Source organism: Pteronotus mesoamericanus, unplaced genomic scaffold, assembly GCF_021234165.1.
Source record: "Pteronotus mesoamericanus isolate MK-2021 breed Mesoamerican mustached bat unplaced genomic scaffold, CSHL_Meso_final contig_20, whole genome shotgun sequence".
Classification (NCBI taxonomy): Eukaryota; Metazoa; Chordata; class Mammalia; order Chiroptera; family Mormoopidae; genus Pteronotus; species Pteronotus mesoamericanus.
The window spans coordinates 55,612,249-55,628,879 of NW_026555085.1; the positions used below are offsets into that span (position 1 = coordinate 55,612,249).

The 16,631-nt window shown below is 42.3% G+C and overlaps 1 protein-coding gene across 2 annotated transcripts in view; it reads right to left on the reverse strand.

The window, feature by feature from the left end:
• The window catches only part of FAXC (failed axon connections homolog, metaxin like GST domain containing), a 70,065-nt gene that overhangs the window by 26,469 nt on the left and 26,965 nt on the right, over window positions 1-16,631 (reverse strand). The gene's annotated exons all lie outside the window — the stretch shown is intronic.

The window sequence follows — 16,631 nt, forward strand, 5'->3', positions numbered from 1 at the left end:
AGGTTTAAATCCAAGCCCCACCATTTACTAGCGAGGTGTCCATGGACATTACCTCTTGGGCCTAAACTTCCTCATGGACAGGACCACTGTATGCAGAAAATGAGGCAATGTATGAAAAGTAAGTCCCTACATGTGTTAGTAGGTTACACCCAAAAACCAGGATCAAGCATCACCTGTAGTACCAAGAGACTAATGCCTCCTCGGGGTACCTGGGAATCTGTAGACTTAAAGATGGGGAAGAGAAAGCCTGAAACCTTTGTATTTCAATCACCAAATAAACTTCATTTTCGTTGGCCTTAACATAAAGGAAGAGATTCCTCAAAGTCCCTCCCTCAGATAGAAGTTTCTTACTTCCAAAAGGTCAAAATAAAAGAACTAAAATAAAAGGCTTTTAGATGGATCTGGCAATGGGCAGTGTGTTCTTTACCCCTTCACAAATAATTTGGGAGCTGGGCAAGAGTCAGGAAGCAGCGGCTCAAGAGTAAATGGAAGATAGGTGAAGGATATGGTTGTTGCTACATTTCAAGTGAGCTTCTGCGTGAAGGAAAAGCAAGAGCTAGGACAGAATTGGAGTGTCATTTTTTCATTTATTATTATTTTTTAATCCTCAACCAGGGATATGTTTATTGATGAGAGAAAAAGGAAAGGAGGAAAAGGGAAGGGGGGGGGAGAGAGAGAGAGAGAGAGAGAGAAAGACACACACACACATCAATGTGAGAAAGAAATATGTATTGGTTTCCTCCCATACGTACTACCGCTGGGGATCGAACCCACAACCTAGGTATGTGCCCTATTCAGGGACTGAACCCTCAACCTTTTGGTGCACAGAGCAATGCTCCAATCAAAAGAGCAACATGGCCAGGGCGGGAGTGGTATTTTTAAAGATGGGAAAGACTTACCACAGTGAGTAGAAGGAGCCTATAAACAAATAAAGGTTAAAGAGATGAGAGAGAATTTGGTCTCCTGAAGAGAGGCATGGGTGGACAGGTTGGGACTCAGCAGAGAGGAGAGAGAGGCTGACGAGGCTACAGGAGCTGACTGGGGCACTGCTGGATGACGAAGGTGAAGGACCGGCCCAAGGGATGGGGGACACTGAGGAAGAAAGTAGCTCCCTTTGTCTCAGGCTTGGCTGAGAGGAAAGTCAGTATAAGGAATGAATAAAATGGCGAGCGGCGACGGAGTATGAAGCTTGAGATCTGGAGGCAGTCAGTGATCGAGTGAGAGTATAAGAAGGAGCAGGCTGGCAGTTGTGAGGTCCTGGTCAGATGTCGGACAGCCCACGGGTTGTCCGAGTCTGGACCTGGCCTGTGGCAGAAGGCGGCTCAATAGGAGGAGCAGAAGTCACTGCAGGGATGGGGTGCAAGGCTGTAAGGTGTTGGCCAAAATGTCCACACGAGCACTGTGAATGCCTTCAGTGGGACGGGAATGAATAGGATGACCATGAGTAAGACTGTCCATTCACGTAAATCTTTAAGATTTCAAGTAAGGCAGAGAAAATATTTGCCACAAATGCCACTCAGAGACTCTATCGGTGAGATATAAATAGAACAATTACATTTTAAAGAAAACTTTAAAATTCAATTTAAAAAATGTACAAAGGATTGGAACACTCATTCACAGAAGAAACATAATTAGGAAAAAATTTAAAAAAAAAACATTTCTTGGAAGTGATTAAAGAATCAGAAAACAAAATAATCTTAAAATAACAGTTTATAATGAACAAAGTGGTAAACAGTTTTTCAGTAATAAGACCTGTTACTGGTGAGCCTTTAAACTCAATCCTTTACTGGTCACTTGCTAATTCTGTACTTCCCTTTTGGAAAACCATGGCAATGCCTAGGAACAGACTTAACGATGTTCATAACCTTTCACCCAGGGATTTCACGCTATGATTCCTCAAAAGTAATGCATGAAGATATTTAATTTAGAGTTATCTATTAAAAAAATAGGACCAAGTCTAAGGGAATTAGTAATACTTAACGACATAATAAAATATATGCAGCTATTTAAAAAGATAAATTTATAAAGTATGTCAAGCACTAAAATGTTTAGTTTGCTTTAAAAAATGAATGGCATACAAACAGATGTATACATCAAAAAAATTTATAAAAAATATGCATGTGGAAGATGCGGGAAAATACAAAATAGCTACTGAGTTAAGTGATAGAATTATGGGATGAACATACCTAAGTTCTTTTCAAGTTTTTATGTGTTGATTATAGTTTTTTTCAATACAAACTGAGTAACTTCAATAAATAAAAATATGTTGTTGGGTTCACCAAGGACCAAACAATGCACTTAATATATTAGGACACATCAGGTCATTTATCTATCATTTCTCCCTGAGCTGGGCAGTCTGCTCAGTGAATTTCATCCGGGAAAATCAGCCAACAGAACACAAATGGGGAGGCCTTCCACACTGGCATGCTAGGAAACCACTGAGCCTTCTCAGTCTGTGTCAGTCTAGTGCATAAACACCTACAAAATGTTTGCCGATAGGTTTAAAAACCTATTGTCTACATGTTGCTATCCTATAATTTTTTCTTTGTTTTAGTCTATCATTCAGTAATTGGAAGCCTGAAAATTTAAGCACAAAGTCGCTGCTCTCACTGGAAGAAACAGCTAGACCATCCCCAGGTTAAAGTAGAGACCAGATCGCTTCAGACAGAATTATACCAACCAATTTGGGTTTCTAAATTAGCCACAAAGATGTCTCAGAACTCAGTACTGATTCGCATTTAATTTTATTCTTCTAGTGGCCACAACGAAATGGGAAGGGAGCCACAACTCTGGCCCGTCACTGCCTAATCCCCATACAGCGGCAATCGTTTTAATACGAGCAGGGCCTGTCCCCACCAATCCCTGGCCAGTTAAAGATGTCCAGGCCCCCAGGCCATCCATTCCTCCCTCAGGAAGGCTGGAGTGGACAGGATGCTTGAAAAGAAGGGTTGATGCTTTCTGAGCACCTGATCTAATCGTCCTCTCTGTTAGTAAGCATCGAACAAGTTAGAGTTACAGAATAAAATGCGAAGACCTCTCAGTGTGAATCCCTTCCAATTGAGTTGGGGAGAACAGGACTCCAGAATGGACTCGTAAAAAGCTAAGGTTCTCATGGAAAAAATTAATAAAGGTAAAAAATAGAATTTATGGTTTCCAAGTCAAATTATTACTATCCTTGCATAGCATTTTAATGAAGCACCGAAGCAAACACACAGAAATTGCACAGGAAAAGGAAAAAAAGCACAGTCAGTAGTTAAGCGGCCTGAGAACCAGTCTCTAGCCACTCGGACCCTCACTGGGCTTTCTCACCTGTGAGATAACTCACTCCCAGAGGCACTATAAGACTACAACATCTCAAGATGCCGTTAGAAAGAGGGTCTAAGATTTACCCATACAAAAATCCTGCAGTCTACATAACAGGTTTTTGATGCAGAAATCAGGAAGGACTGGGCTAAGTACCATGCAAACAGATCCAAGCAGGGCTATCCTCTCAATAAAATTGTATAGTGGGCCTGGTTTGTTCTGATTTTTATTGTCTCTCTTATGAAGACTAGAGTTTCCCCCCTTTCCTACCTGCCCAAACCAAGGCACGGCTCCTCCCCCACTGTCCTCCTCCCAGCACTCCGGCCTCCCCTTTGCCCTTCCTCCCTCAGTCCTCCCCCTCACCTTATACTAGATAACACCTTCAAATCACCTGCTGAGTTTTAAAAAGCACCTTCCCCCGCCCCACACCACTCCCAGGGACCCAGTGATGTGGCCTGGCACAGGCCTGTGCAGCTGTGTTCGAAAAGCCGCCCAGGGGATTCTAACGAGCAATCAGGACTGAGAGCCACTGTTCTAGGCAGGCCATTCGGAAAGGGTAGAACCTGCAATAAGGAAACACTGCTTTGAGGTTCTAGAACATGCTTCATATTGTCGTTTATTTTCTTCTGTATCTGTGGATGTCATCTTTCTACCTAGATTGACAGGCAAAATTACTTCTATGTCTTTATTCCCCTCCTCAGCCCTCTGTTGATAATTATTCAGCATATGCTAACTGTGCTAAAATGTGCATAGATATAACCTAATGTTTCTCATCCTTTTCTACCACCTAGGCCTGAAAGCTTCCCCCGTCACTCACTGAGAGGCCTGGTGTGTAGCTGCTGTGTTCCAGGTGCCCCCTGCGACCCCCTCCTAGGCCTGAGGGCCTAATGTGAATGCAGTGCCGTTTGCAGGATGCAATTGAACAGGATAGGAAGAACAGCTATTAAAATAGCCTATTCCCAAGTTCTTTAAAACCAAAAACAAGTTTGCTAGTGTCCAAAGCCTCTGAGTAAAAGTCTTTTTAAAAGAAGAAAATTAGAAGGGAGATTTATGAGAAACCAACTGTTGTTCAAAAGTAGATTTCATAACAAAAGATACAAAGAAAACTTGGACCACTTGAAAGCACTGTGCCTCCAGAAGACATGAGTAGCCACCTAAACATAAATCACAATCAGCCAAAACAAGTGACTGAATCTCCACTTTGGATTTTGCCTTGTTTGATAACTTAGAAAGCTATCTTTGCGCCTCTCCAGAGAATGAATATAAAAATCATGAAACCATCAGAAATGGAAGGCCATGTCTAGTTAACCCCAGAGGCCATGTCTAGTTAAACCTCTCATCATCTGTAAAAAGACTCCTCAGCTCTCCTATCCATCACCCACACGTTGGGGTATTCCAAAGAAATCTGCTCTAAGCACACAAGACAAGTCCTTCCAATTCTGGGCAGGTCTATTTCAAAGACCTTACCCTGAGTTGTAATCCATCCTCATTTTTCCACATACATGCTCCATCCTCCTCTCTGTCCTCCTCTCCCCAAATGTGTTCATCATCTGCAGGAACCTAAGTCGCTCCCCATTTTCAACATTAAAAAAGAAAAAAGAAAAAAGAAACTAATATATGACCCATATATCTTCACTTCTCCAGACTATCCACCCCCAGGATTCTCAAATTCCTCACATAAAATTATTTTGACACTAAGCATCTTCCTAACCACCTTCTCTGGATATACCCTAGTTTGGCCAAGTTCCTTTCAAAAGATAGATCCCAGCCATCGCTGGTGTGGTTCAGTGGACTGAGCACCAGCCTGCAAACTGAAAGGTCACCACTTGGGGGCACAGGACTGGGTAGTGGGCCAGGTCCCCAGTGAGGGGCCCATGTGAGAAGCAACCAATATATCTCTCGCACATTGTTTTGCTCCCTCTTTCTCCCTCTCTTCCCCTCTCTCTAAAAGTAAATAAATACTATCTTTTATAAGGTTTAGAAAAGGTTTAGAAGATGGCTCCCAGAACTGAATATGCACTTCTTGGTTCAACAAACAATTGTTGGCCACCTAATGTGTGCCAGGCACTCGGTCAGGCCCTGGAGACAGAAATGAATCCAGCTGATGCAGAGCAAAGTCCAGCTGAGGAGACAGTCAATCCAAATCACTGCCAGAAGGTGCAGCAGGGCAGGAAGTGCTCTGAGGGAGAAAGCATCAGGTGCCTGGGAACATGGAACAAGTTTGCCTGACACACTCTGGGAGAAAATGCCAGAAAGGACACTGTGTTCTGTTTAAACAGGCCAGGTTTTTATCAGCTTCTTCAGCAGCCCATCACTCTGGTGACATCCTGAGATTAAAATCAACTAAAATAATGTCTTTTTTCACATATCTCTTTTCATCCTGCATTTGTGCAATTCAATTTGGGGACCTGGTACAGAACTTGACACATCCCTATTAGGTTTCTTCTTGTTAAGATTGAAAGCTTTGATTCCTGGTTTTCCTGTCCGATTTTTTTTAGCTATCCTTCAACCTAGAGTCATTCAAAAACCCATAAGTATGCCTTTGAAGTTGCCAACGGGACATTGAGAAAAATCAAGAGCAGAGACCCTGGCGAGCTCTATTCAGGCTGTATCGATCTATTAATCGGCACTGTGAGGACACAGTCACTCAACCAGCCACAAATCCACCACAATTAATCCAGGGACTTCCACACTTTTTTATTTGGTAGGGGAAGTTGTCTGTCAAACGAAAAACACATTTCCAACATACAGGGTGGGGCAAAAGTAGGTTTATAGTTGCGAGTATGTGAAACACAGAGTTTACTCCTGAATTATTATTTATTACTGTACTGTTTTTCATATGAACAACTGTAAACCCTTTTGCCCTATTCTGTATAAACATAACAGAGGAGCTGCTGTAGGTGAAGCAGGAGTGGAGAGAGACCCTCTCCTCCCCACCAGAGCACTCAACACACTTTGCTGCCACATCCATGGAGCCCCTTTGAAAGCCGGCCATCCTCCCCACGAGAATATCATGAGATGGTATCCAGTGGCTTGAAGAAATCAAGAGATGGTCCATCCAGCCAATAAGTCCAGCAAATCAAGAAGACACAGTGGTCACTTTTTGGTATGACTTCTTCATTATAAACCAATGAAAAGTCCTTCATGAAAACTATCTACTTAATAATTCATTCTAGTACATTATTTCACTATGAGTTTCTATTTCTCCCTCCCCTTTTAGACACCGGGACAATTTCCTATCTCCATCTTCTGACATTTCCCCTATCCTTCCCATTTCTGGAAGACTACAATCAGAGTTCTAAGGTCACATGGGAAATTTTTCACATTCTAGGGCCTCAGCATCACTAGATTATAAGCTTCTTGAAGACAGAGACCATTCTCATTCATCTTTGTTTCCCAAGAGCCGAGCCTAGCACCAGTTTATAACTAAGACAGAAATAATGTTTAAATAATGAGTTTGCTTACTAGTCAGTCAGTCATTTAAAAATATGGAAGTGTTCTCTGGCGACCTTCTCACTTAGTTTGTATTTCAATTCTTACCTACCTAGAAGCAAATCAGGAGTTGAGTGTTTTGACTTTCTCTTTGTTGTCACTTAACTTTGAACCCTTAAAAAAACCTGCAGGTGCCCACTACTGTCCATCCCCTCACACCTCAGCTCACTGCTCAGCTCGTCAGAGCTTCCTTTGCAGCCGCCAGCAATTTCTTTAGGCGTGTCTGTGACCAAAGAGAGCTAGTGAAATGATATCCTTTTTCCCAAGAGAAATGCAAATTACTCACAAATGAGCCACGAGTTGGCACCTAAAGATATCCCAGTGTACGTGTGTTCTGCCATGGTTAAACCTTTATACCTCCGCCTGAAAGAAGCTAAAGGTGACAATGTAAGGGGGTGGGAGGAGGGCAGGGACAGGGAGCGCAGCCAAGTGCCTCAAATAATTAAGTCTCCTGTTACCACTTCAAGCAAAAGCCAGGGTCACAAGATAAAAAAATCCATACCAGTAACAACTGTAAGATCTCAATGTTTTAATATTATAATCTTCTTTATAGATAAATCATAATTTACTAAAATTTTATGACTTTTAAAACTGTGGAATGCAACTTTAGAAAGTATGTACTAGTTTTAATTCCTACCAGCAGAATGTCAGTGCATCCCCCAAACCCCTGGCAATACATCACATTATTAAAAAAAAAAAAAAAAAAAAAAAAACTTGACCAATTTGAGAGTGGTACCTCATCTTTTAACTTGCACTGCTCTTATTATTGAGTTGGCCAAGAAGTCTGCTTAGTTTTTTTTGTAAAATAAAAGACACACTTGTTATTTTCTTTTTTAATTTTTATAAGATTTTATTTGAGCCAAACTGATGACAAGTGCTGGGAAGCACATTTTTAATTTTCACCAATAAGTTTATTGATTTGGATATTCTGAGTATGTCAGCTGTCTCCCACAATTGACTTTTAGCGGGTATAGGCCAAGAGTGCTTCTAAACATCTTCCGATGCATAAAACAGCCCCACAGCAAAGAATTATTTGGCCAAAACGTCAATAGTACCAAGAAACTTTGTAAACCACTTTTGACACATTCAGTAAGTCACAGAACCACAAAAATATTTTTTTGCATTTCAGTTGTGTTTTTACCTTTCTTGAAATAATAAAGCATAGTACACCAAAAATGTTGTATATCTTCTTGCATCTTCAATATTAAAATGAATGTACAAAAACTCACCAATTTTGATGTCTTTTAAAAATGCATGCTGATATGACAGCTGTCACAATACAATCTAACAAAATTGTTTTGAATGAAATAAGCACTACTAAAGCTTATGGAGAAAGCTAAACGAACTTTTTGGCTGACCCAATACTAAAGAGGGTGAACATTTTTAATGTACTAATTCATCATTTGTAGTGTTGTGCAAATTATCTTTGTATCTCTTTTGCCCAATTCTCGCCTTCGGGTACTCATTTTTCTTATTGATTTGTAGAAGCTCTTATATTTTATAATATTAATTCTTTGGTCACATGTTGCAAACATTTTTCCAGCTTACCATTTCAATTTTAATTTTAGTTATGATGATTTTTGACATAGAGAGGGTTGGTTTTCTTTTTCTCATGTAATCTAACAATTCAACTTTTTTTTTTACAGTTTCCCTCTTTCATGCCATCTTAGAAAAAATTTCCCAAGGTCAAGATTATATAAAAATTTTTCTACATTTTATCCTGACACCTTTATAATTTTATTTTTTACACAAATGCTTAATCCAGTTGCAATTTATTCAGGTGCATGACATAAAGTCAAGATTGTACTTATTTTGTTCCAAATGGTTAGCTAGCTGTCCCAGAACCATTTACTGAATTAATCTGTCTTTTCTCCACAGATAGAAATGGCTGCCTTTGTCATATTCTTTGTCTCCACCCACATGTCTATTTCACAGGAATATCAAACTCAACATATCCACAACTTAAAGTCAAAACCCTTCCTCTTCTCCAGTGTCCAAGTCTATTGACTTTTTTGTTTAGTAAGTTTTCCTGTCAACCACTTGGTTATTCCCGACTCCTACCCTCTCTATCAACACCCTCACCCTGCCCCATATCAAATCACTGAGTGTTAGTCAATTCTGTCCCTAAAATATATCCTTAATCCATCATTTTATGCCCAATTCTAGCGCCAGGGCTATCATTGAAAATGCCATCTTATCTTTCCTGGACTACAACAGCCTCCTCACCATATCCATTCTTGGCCCCTCTGGCACATCGAGTATAAATAAAGTCATGCCACTTCCCTGCTTTCAACCTCTCATGGCTTCCATTGCTCTTAGAAACAAAGCCCAAAATTATTTAGGGAACATATAAGGCCTGCGTGATCTAGCCCCTGCGGACCTCCACCTCCTGCCACACTTCAGCTCTTGCACAGTTTCTAGACACACTGGCCATCTTTCTGTTCCTTAAAGAATCCCAGGGACTCTTGATCTCAGAGCCTCCCCATGCGATGTTCCTTGTACGTTCCAAGCTAATCTTCTCCAGTCCACCCTGGTTCCTCTTCCCCACGCACGTCCCTACCTAACTCCAGCCTATCTTTCAGAGCCCAGTTTACACATCATCCCCTCAGAGAGGCCTTCTGCAACCCCCTCCCCGCCCCGCCAAATTAGTTTCCCCTGCAAAATGCCTTGCTGCACCTTGTACACTTTTCCAGGTGGCACTTCTCCTAAATGTTGTTATATTAATAATGTTTTTGACAATCTCTCCCTCGGGTAACAGCTCTGGTCACTCAGGACTGTGCCCAACTTGTTCACCACTGTCTCTTCAGCCGCTCACAAAGAGCCTGGCACACCTCTGTGTGTTTGTCCATACAGGTTCACCCATACAGTCTTCAGTCAAAGGCACTGCCCTTCTGTCTGAATCCCAATTGTTACCAGTATTCTCTCTCTCCTAAGTCTCTAGCTGTGACTGGAAATTACATTCTTTGACTGGAAACTGCAAATGTCCCCTGAAGACCCCATTACTATTTCGGATTCCACTTCTTAAACGCATTCACAAACTTCAGTATTTTACTCAGAAAGTACTCCTAGATCCACAGATCCTAGACTCCAGATTACCTGTTCATCCGGCACATATTTATCGCTTACCAACGGTGCACAGCTGAGCCTCATAATTGAAACTGTATTTTTATTTCTCCCCCGATATGATTGTCTCTCCCAAACCATCTGTTTACCAATCATTCATTTGTTTTCCCCATGAGATAACTGCTGTGTCACCACACAGGATCTATAACAAAGAAACAGTAGATTTTGGTAGTCTCTGCCGGCTCACTGCAATCAAATAAATGCACAGCTTCCTTGAGTCTTGTTTGTAACAATCTCTCCTATGACACCCCCTCATCCTGCAGGCTGCTCCCCCAGCCTGAGCCCCAGGGTCAGTAGAGACAAGAGAGGAAACTCAGGCCCAGCAGCAATCCACCCTGACCCACGCACAAGGGGACCTCACCTCAGCTTTCCTTAATAAGGCTTAGCTCAACTCTATGAAAACTGCCTTCCAAAAGCATTAAAATATAATCTTGTGCTGCGACTCGGAGAAGTGTGAGAACAAGATGAGGAGTATAAACCTGCCAAAAGGGCTTGGCAACAACCAGCGGCACACTCCCCAAAGAGGGCAGCTCCCTTGCTGTAGTGACCACATCCCTCCCCTCATCTGAGTCTTCCTGGAAGAGTCCTGCTTACCCCTTTGGAGTCCCAGCCCCCTGAGACTAACTCTCTCCCCTCCTGGCGTACCAGGCGTGCCTGGCATGCCAAGTGGCACCTTGTCCTTCAAAGATTTCTGGCCTGGACTTGCATGCATAACTGCAGCCGTGCTCTCTTTACCTCTCCCTCGACACGCGCCCCTCCCTGAGTCCCGACTCGCCCGCAATCCACCTCCTTCCTGAGCCGCATCACCTTCGCTGCAGAGTAAGGCTTCCCAGTCTGGAGGTATGGAACCCCAAAGGCATTTTTGGTTAGCAGTGGGCTAGAATTTTTCTATGACTAAACACAAAATTCCTTTTAATCTTCTATATATTATTTAACTAAGAACTAAATGATCAAATATCTATGTACTTTAAAAATTATTTTGTTTTAATTCATCCTGAAAAACTAGACTGCATTGTAACTAGACACGGTGACAAGGGTGATGTGAAGTACACGTGGTAGGTGACTCATTTTTACTACCTTTGAAAGGAGGCACCACTTCGCCTCCCTTTACTTTTTATTAAATAGTTGAGACCACATACTGATGTTTATTCAAAATAACCAAGAGATTTAGCTCCTTGACATGTGCCAACATGTGTTAACAAAAGCCTTCAGACTGGGTGGGAAGGAGTTGAGGGCTAGGAGGAGTGTTTTACATTTGTCGTTAGTCAAGGGAAGTTGGCTGGCAATCCGCTTGTTTTTCTCACTTCCATTAACGAATTCCACTTTATTACTTGGCTCTTTCAGTAGCAGCTTCAAAAAGACATCATTTCTCCTCAAGTATTTATGCACTTCCGACTGAAGTTTTAACACATTTCTTTGCTGGGGAGCCAGCCTCCTAAGTAAAGAAGGGTATGACCTCAACTCACACAGCCCAGGAAATCTGGATCAATGATAAAACTCCATATTTAATTCTCTACTTGGCCTCCAGGAGCACACTGTTAAACACATTTAAAAATTGCTTGGAAAACTATATTTTTTAAAAAGTTATATTTATTTATTTTTCAAGAGAGAAGGGAAGGGAGGCAGAAAAAGAGGGAGAGATACATCAATGTGTGGTTGCCTCTCGTGTGCCCCCGGCTGGAGACCAGGCCTGGAATTCAGGCCTGGGCCCTGGCTGGGAATGGAACGGGCAACCCTTTGGTTCGCTGGCGCTCAGTCCACCGACCCACAACAGCCAGGGCTGAAAACCACATTTTAACTCGCTTAGTTCTGGAAACTTTAGAAAATTCTCAAAAGGAGTCATCTTGATAAACACAACTCCACTTTAAGTCACAATTCATAAGGAATTTCGGGGTGCTTGTTGGGCTAGAAATCACAGGGATCTGGAGTCCGACAGCCTGGAGTTGATTCCTGACTCCAGTTTTGACTCTTTGTGAGACTGGGCGCACGTCACCTAACCTTTCCGTGTCTCCGTTTCCTCTAGTGGCCAATGGGTGGTGTTACTCTGACTTCGTACTGGATTTCCTCTCCTGTTTTCACTTTAAACTCACATCTGAAGGCACAGTTGGGGATCTACGTGCTAACACAGGACACAACTATATATTTCTTATTTTCATTCTGTCTTATTTTCCTTCTGCCTCAATATAGTACCTGTAGATTCAGGATTAATAACAGAACAAAAGTATAAAAGAAGCAGAGGGCAAAGTGCAGTTTGGCTGATGAGTCTTAGATCATCATCAGGAGTTCTCCCAGATACATAAAACTGATTGGTGCTGAACACCTAACAGCAAAAGGAACCACTTGCAATATATTAAGTGGGGGAAGACAGGTCAAGAAATTTTATATATATATATATATATATGTGTATATATATATATATACACACACACACACACACACACACACACACAAACGTACATATATAATTCAAAATTATGCATAAAAATATTGGAAAGATATGCATCGAAATGGTAACTGTGGTTAGTAATAGGTTATAAGATTGGGGTGACATTTCCCTTCTCTGTGCTTTTCTGAACCTTCCCAGATTTCTACAATTAAATAATAAATTTTAAAATCAGAAGAAAGGTGCCCTGGCTGGTATGGCTCAGTGGATTGAGTGTCAGTCTGTAAACCAAAGGGTTGTCGGTTCGATTCCCAGTCAGGGCACACGTCTGGGTTGCAGGCCAGGTCCCCAGTGAGGGGCGCATGAGAAGCAACCATACATTGATGTTTCTCTCCCTCCCTCTCTCTCTAAAAATATATAAAATCTTTTTTTAAAAAATTAGAAGGTTTTTTTTTCCCCCAAAGACCTTCCCCCCCACCAGAACGCAATGTTCCTAAAGTAGTTACATTACACACAAAATCTGTGAAAGTGATAATGAGAATAGCTAGTACTTATTTGGCATTTATGATGTGCCAGTCATTACAGTAAGTACATTACTTAAATTCTCATTTAGTCCTCACACCTTATGATGTAGTTATTGTCCTGACCCCATTTGCAGATGAAAAAACAAGTTATTCATACGAAGTCAGACAGCTAATAACTGGTAGGGTCCAAGGGATGAACACAGGAGATCTGAATGCAGAGCTCACTCTCTCATGTGAGGGCCACCAGGCTTCTTGCCTCTGCCCACACTGCTTCCCCAAAACCCAACCCTTTTTTATTTTTGTTCTTGACTTTTACATTTTCCATACTCTTCTTGACTCTCATCCTTTTGGGAGGGGGATGGAAATAGACAATATGTGTATGCATTGCATGAGGTGAAAATGAGTCAATCACTGCATACATGGAATCTCTGCTTTAAACACACATACCTTCCCAAAGGAGACGTGGGAATGTGCAAAACAAACAGGGAACAGCACTGACGAGGAGACAACCCTGCACTGCAGGCTCACAGCACGGTGACCTGCTCCTTCCTGACCCCCGTCATAACCGAATTTTACATTTGCTCATTTTCTGTTTGCTTGCTACATGGCAGGCACTAGTCTGAGCACTTAACGTATATTAGTTTTCTTCTCACCATTATTGTCCCCACTTTACACATATGGAAACTGAGGCCCAGAAAAGTTTGGAAACTTGCTCCACTTCACAAAGCCAGTGAAGGACAGAACTGGGTTTTGACTCTGGCTCTAGAGACATCAATCTTGAATGAACAAATGAATGAATGAATGAAGGTACACTCTCCACTTTCTTTAAAAAAAAAAAATAGCCTACCTCTTATTAGGATTGTTTGATTTTATTTCTGTAGGTAATGAATATTTCTCATAAATCACATTTCTTTCTTTTAAGATTTTTTTCTTTTTTCATTCTTAGAGAGGGGGGAAGGGAGGGAGAAAGAGAGGGAGAGAAACATCAATGTGTGAGAGAAACACTGATTGTTTGCCTCTCGCATATCCCCAACCGGGGACCTGGCCCACAACCCAGGCACGTGCCCCAACCGGGAATCAAACCAGCAACCTTTCGGTTTGCGGAACAACACCCAACCCACTGGGCCACAACAGCCAGGGCTCATAAATCATATTTCTAATGCTTTAAAATGTTATTGCTGTAGCGAGTGAAATGTTTAAAATTATATTTCTAACTTGTTATTTGGATGCTCAAAAAAATTGTCATATTAACCTGCAGCTACTGAGTTCTCTCATTAACAGTAATCCCTGTAGTTGTTTCCCCATTCTTTTAGCTACATAATCCCTTAATTTCTGTAGTTAATCACTTTGTCTGCTCTTTCCAACACTGGAGATATCTTTTTTTCATGTTTCTTTCATTGACAGGCTCTCTGCAAACTACACTAACTAGTGAGAGCAGGCATCCTTGGTCTGGTGGAGATGATCCTTGTGGCTCATCATGAACTGTACCGCCGGCTATTGGCTGAATCCTTTCCTCATGTTAATAAACTAGTTTTCAAGTCTCTTTTACTAATAGTTTTTATCAGAAACAGATACTGGATTTCATCATCAAATACCTTTTCAGTGGTCAGAGAATTATGGTCTTCCTCCTAGCTATTCATAGCAAGTATTATTAATGTGTTTCATATTTCAAATCATATTTTCAATTCTGTTTTTAATTGGTCAGGATGTGAAGACTATTTTATACACCAAAATTAAAAGTAACTAGAAATTAAAGGTAACTAACTTTAATTTTCATTCCAGATTTATTTTTTTATTTTCATTTGAATTAGAATTCTTTAAACCACATGCATAGACAGTCACTGCCTGTCTCCAGTCTCTACTGCCTCCTCCTTGGGCCTAATCCATCCTCTATGGCGCCAGAAGAGCCACTTTCAAAGTCACAGCTACAGCTCTTTCTCTTACACTCAGAAACCTCCACGTTTTCTGTATGCTAAAGTACCTACCTCGTAGCATAATTCTCATCCCTTATAACATGGCTCCAACCACCTTTTAATGTTCATTCCAACCATTTTTGTCCCGAAATGCCCCTCACTCATAAGTCCTATTCTCATGATTTGCCCGGAAGGTCCTTCCTTATTTTCTTCATTAGGACGACTGTTTACCTTCTTGGGCTCACATGACTGCAACCTCCTGTATGGCCCTCCCCAGCTCTCCCCACCGTCTGCTGGGTCCCCAAAGCCCCGAGTGTAGGCCTCTATCACGTGACCTGCCCCAGCCCCACCTGCGCATGGTCACTTTTAGAGCAGGGGCCCAGAGACTTCTCCAGAGGGTTGGGCAGTAAACATTCTAGGATTCCCAGGCCATATTTAATATCGGTTTCATTTTTGCCCTTATATTTTAACAATGTAAAAACCATTTTGAACTCACAGGCCATAAAAATAGCAGGCCACCAGCGAGCCCATTAATTTGCTTACTCATACTTCAGAGTTTCATCTCTCCCACTGGACTGTAAGCTCCCTGAGAGTGGGGATGACCTCTAATTCACCTTTGTTATTCCCCAGCTCCTGGACATAGAGGTGTTCAAATCATTGACGACAGTAAAACAGAAATAACAATATCTATTTTATCGTGATGAATCAAATACATCCATGGACAATTTCCCCAAATCTTGAACAATTTCAACAGAAAGTCATTTTGCATTTTGAGTCTCTTAGGCATCTGGGCAATAAAAGTTATATCCCTGGATAAAGGGAGAAGTAGATAATTTTGCCTTATTTAGTAAGAAAAACTTTGATGTTCAGCCAAAGAGCCTGTCCCCAATGCAAGGAAAGTGCTTCTATGAGAGAGCGGACTGCTCCCTGGGCCCCCGTACAGAATCTAACTCCGGCTACCTCAGCTTTTGAGCAACCCACTCAGTTTCTCATTGCAGAAATTCATCTAGACGTGTGATGCTATTTTGAACGCTTGCCAGGCATCCAGCCTAGCTATTGATGATTCATCCACCTCTCAACTCACCACAATTGGGGAGAAAGCATTTTTCTAAGTCATTAAGTGCCAGAAAAACATTGGTATCGGCAATTATCCTTATTACAGCTAGGACCCTGGTCCTGGTTCTCCCAATCCGAAATGCTCCAGAAAGGTCAAGATCACCCCTCTCTGGTTGAAGAGCCACACGGTAAAGCTGTGAGAGATCAGCAGCACTTCACTGACATAATCTCTGTCCTAACTTCAAGGGCTCAGTGCCTAGCTTGCTGGGGCGCCCAACAGCTGAGCTCATGAGGAAGGGGAAGAAGCCAGGGGCAGGCAGAGCTATTGCTAAGGAGGCAATGATCCTCTGCACACCTGCTCCGTGAGGCTGGGGGTCCAGTCCGACATTCCTAATGAATGAGACAAACTTGAGGCTAATTCCACTCATATCTACATCAGGCAGGCCAACCCGGGCTCAGAGAGGAAAAGCGCCAGAAGGTCCAGACAGTGTCAGTCTTCAAGCCAGGCCGTGCTTTCCAATGTCTGCTTAGAGTAGGAGCCCAGCCAGCATCGCCCCCCATGCACCCCCATATAACAAAGCTGGCCGAGACTGGATGAGAGTGCGGGATGTGCTATCGGGATCTCCCCCTGCAAGCTGGGGTTCAGGGGAGGACTCCAGGTCCAAGAGGCATCTGGAATGTGGCGCAGGAAGGAGCCAGAGTGGGTCACCCTGCAGGGGGCAGGTTACACCCAGCACAGCCCCCAGTTCCTGGGGCGCCAGGCGGGTTCCAACAAAACAAATCCCAAACCCCACTTCCTAGAGGCGAGGTACCTAATGTGCTCCACAATGGAGACGA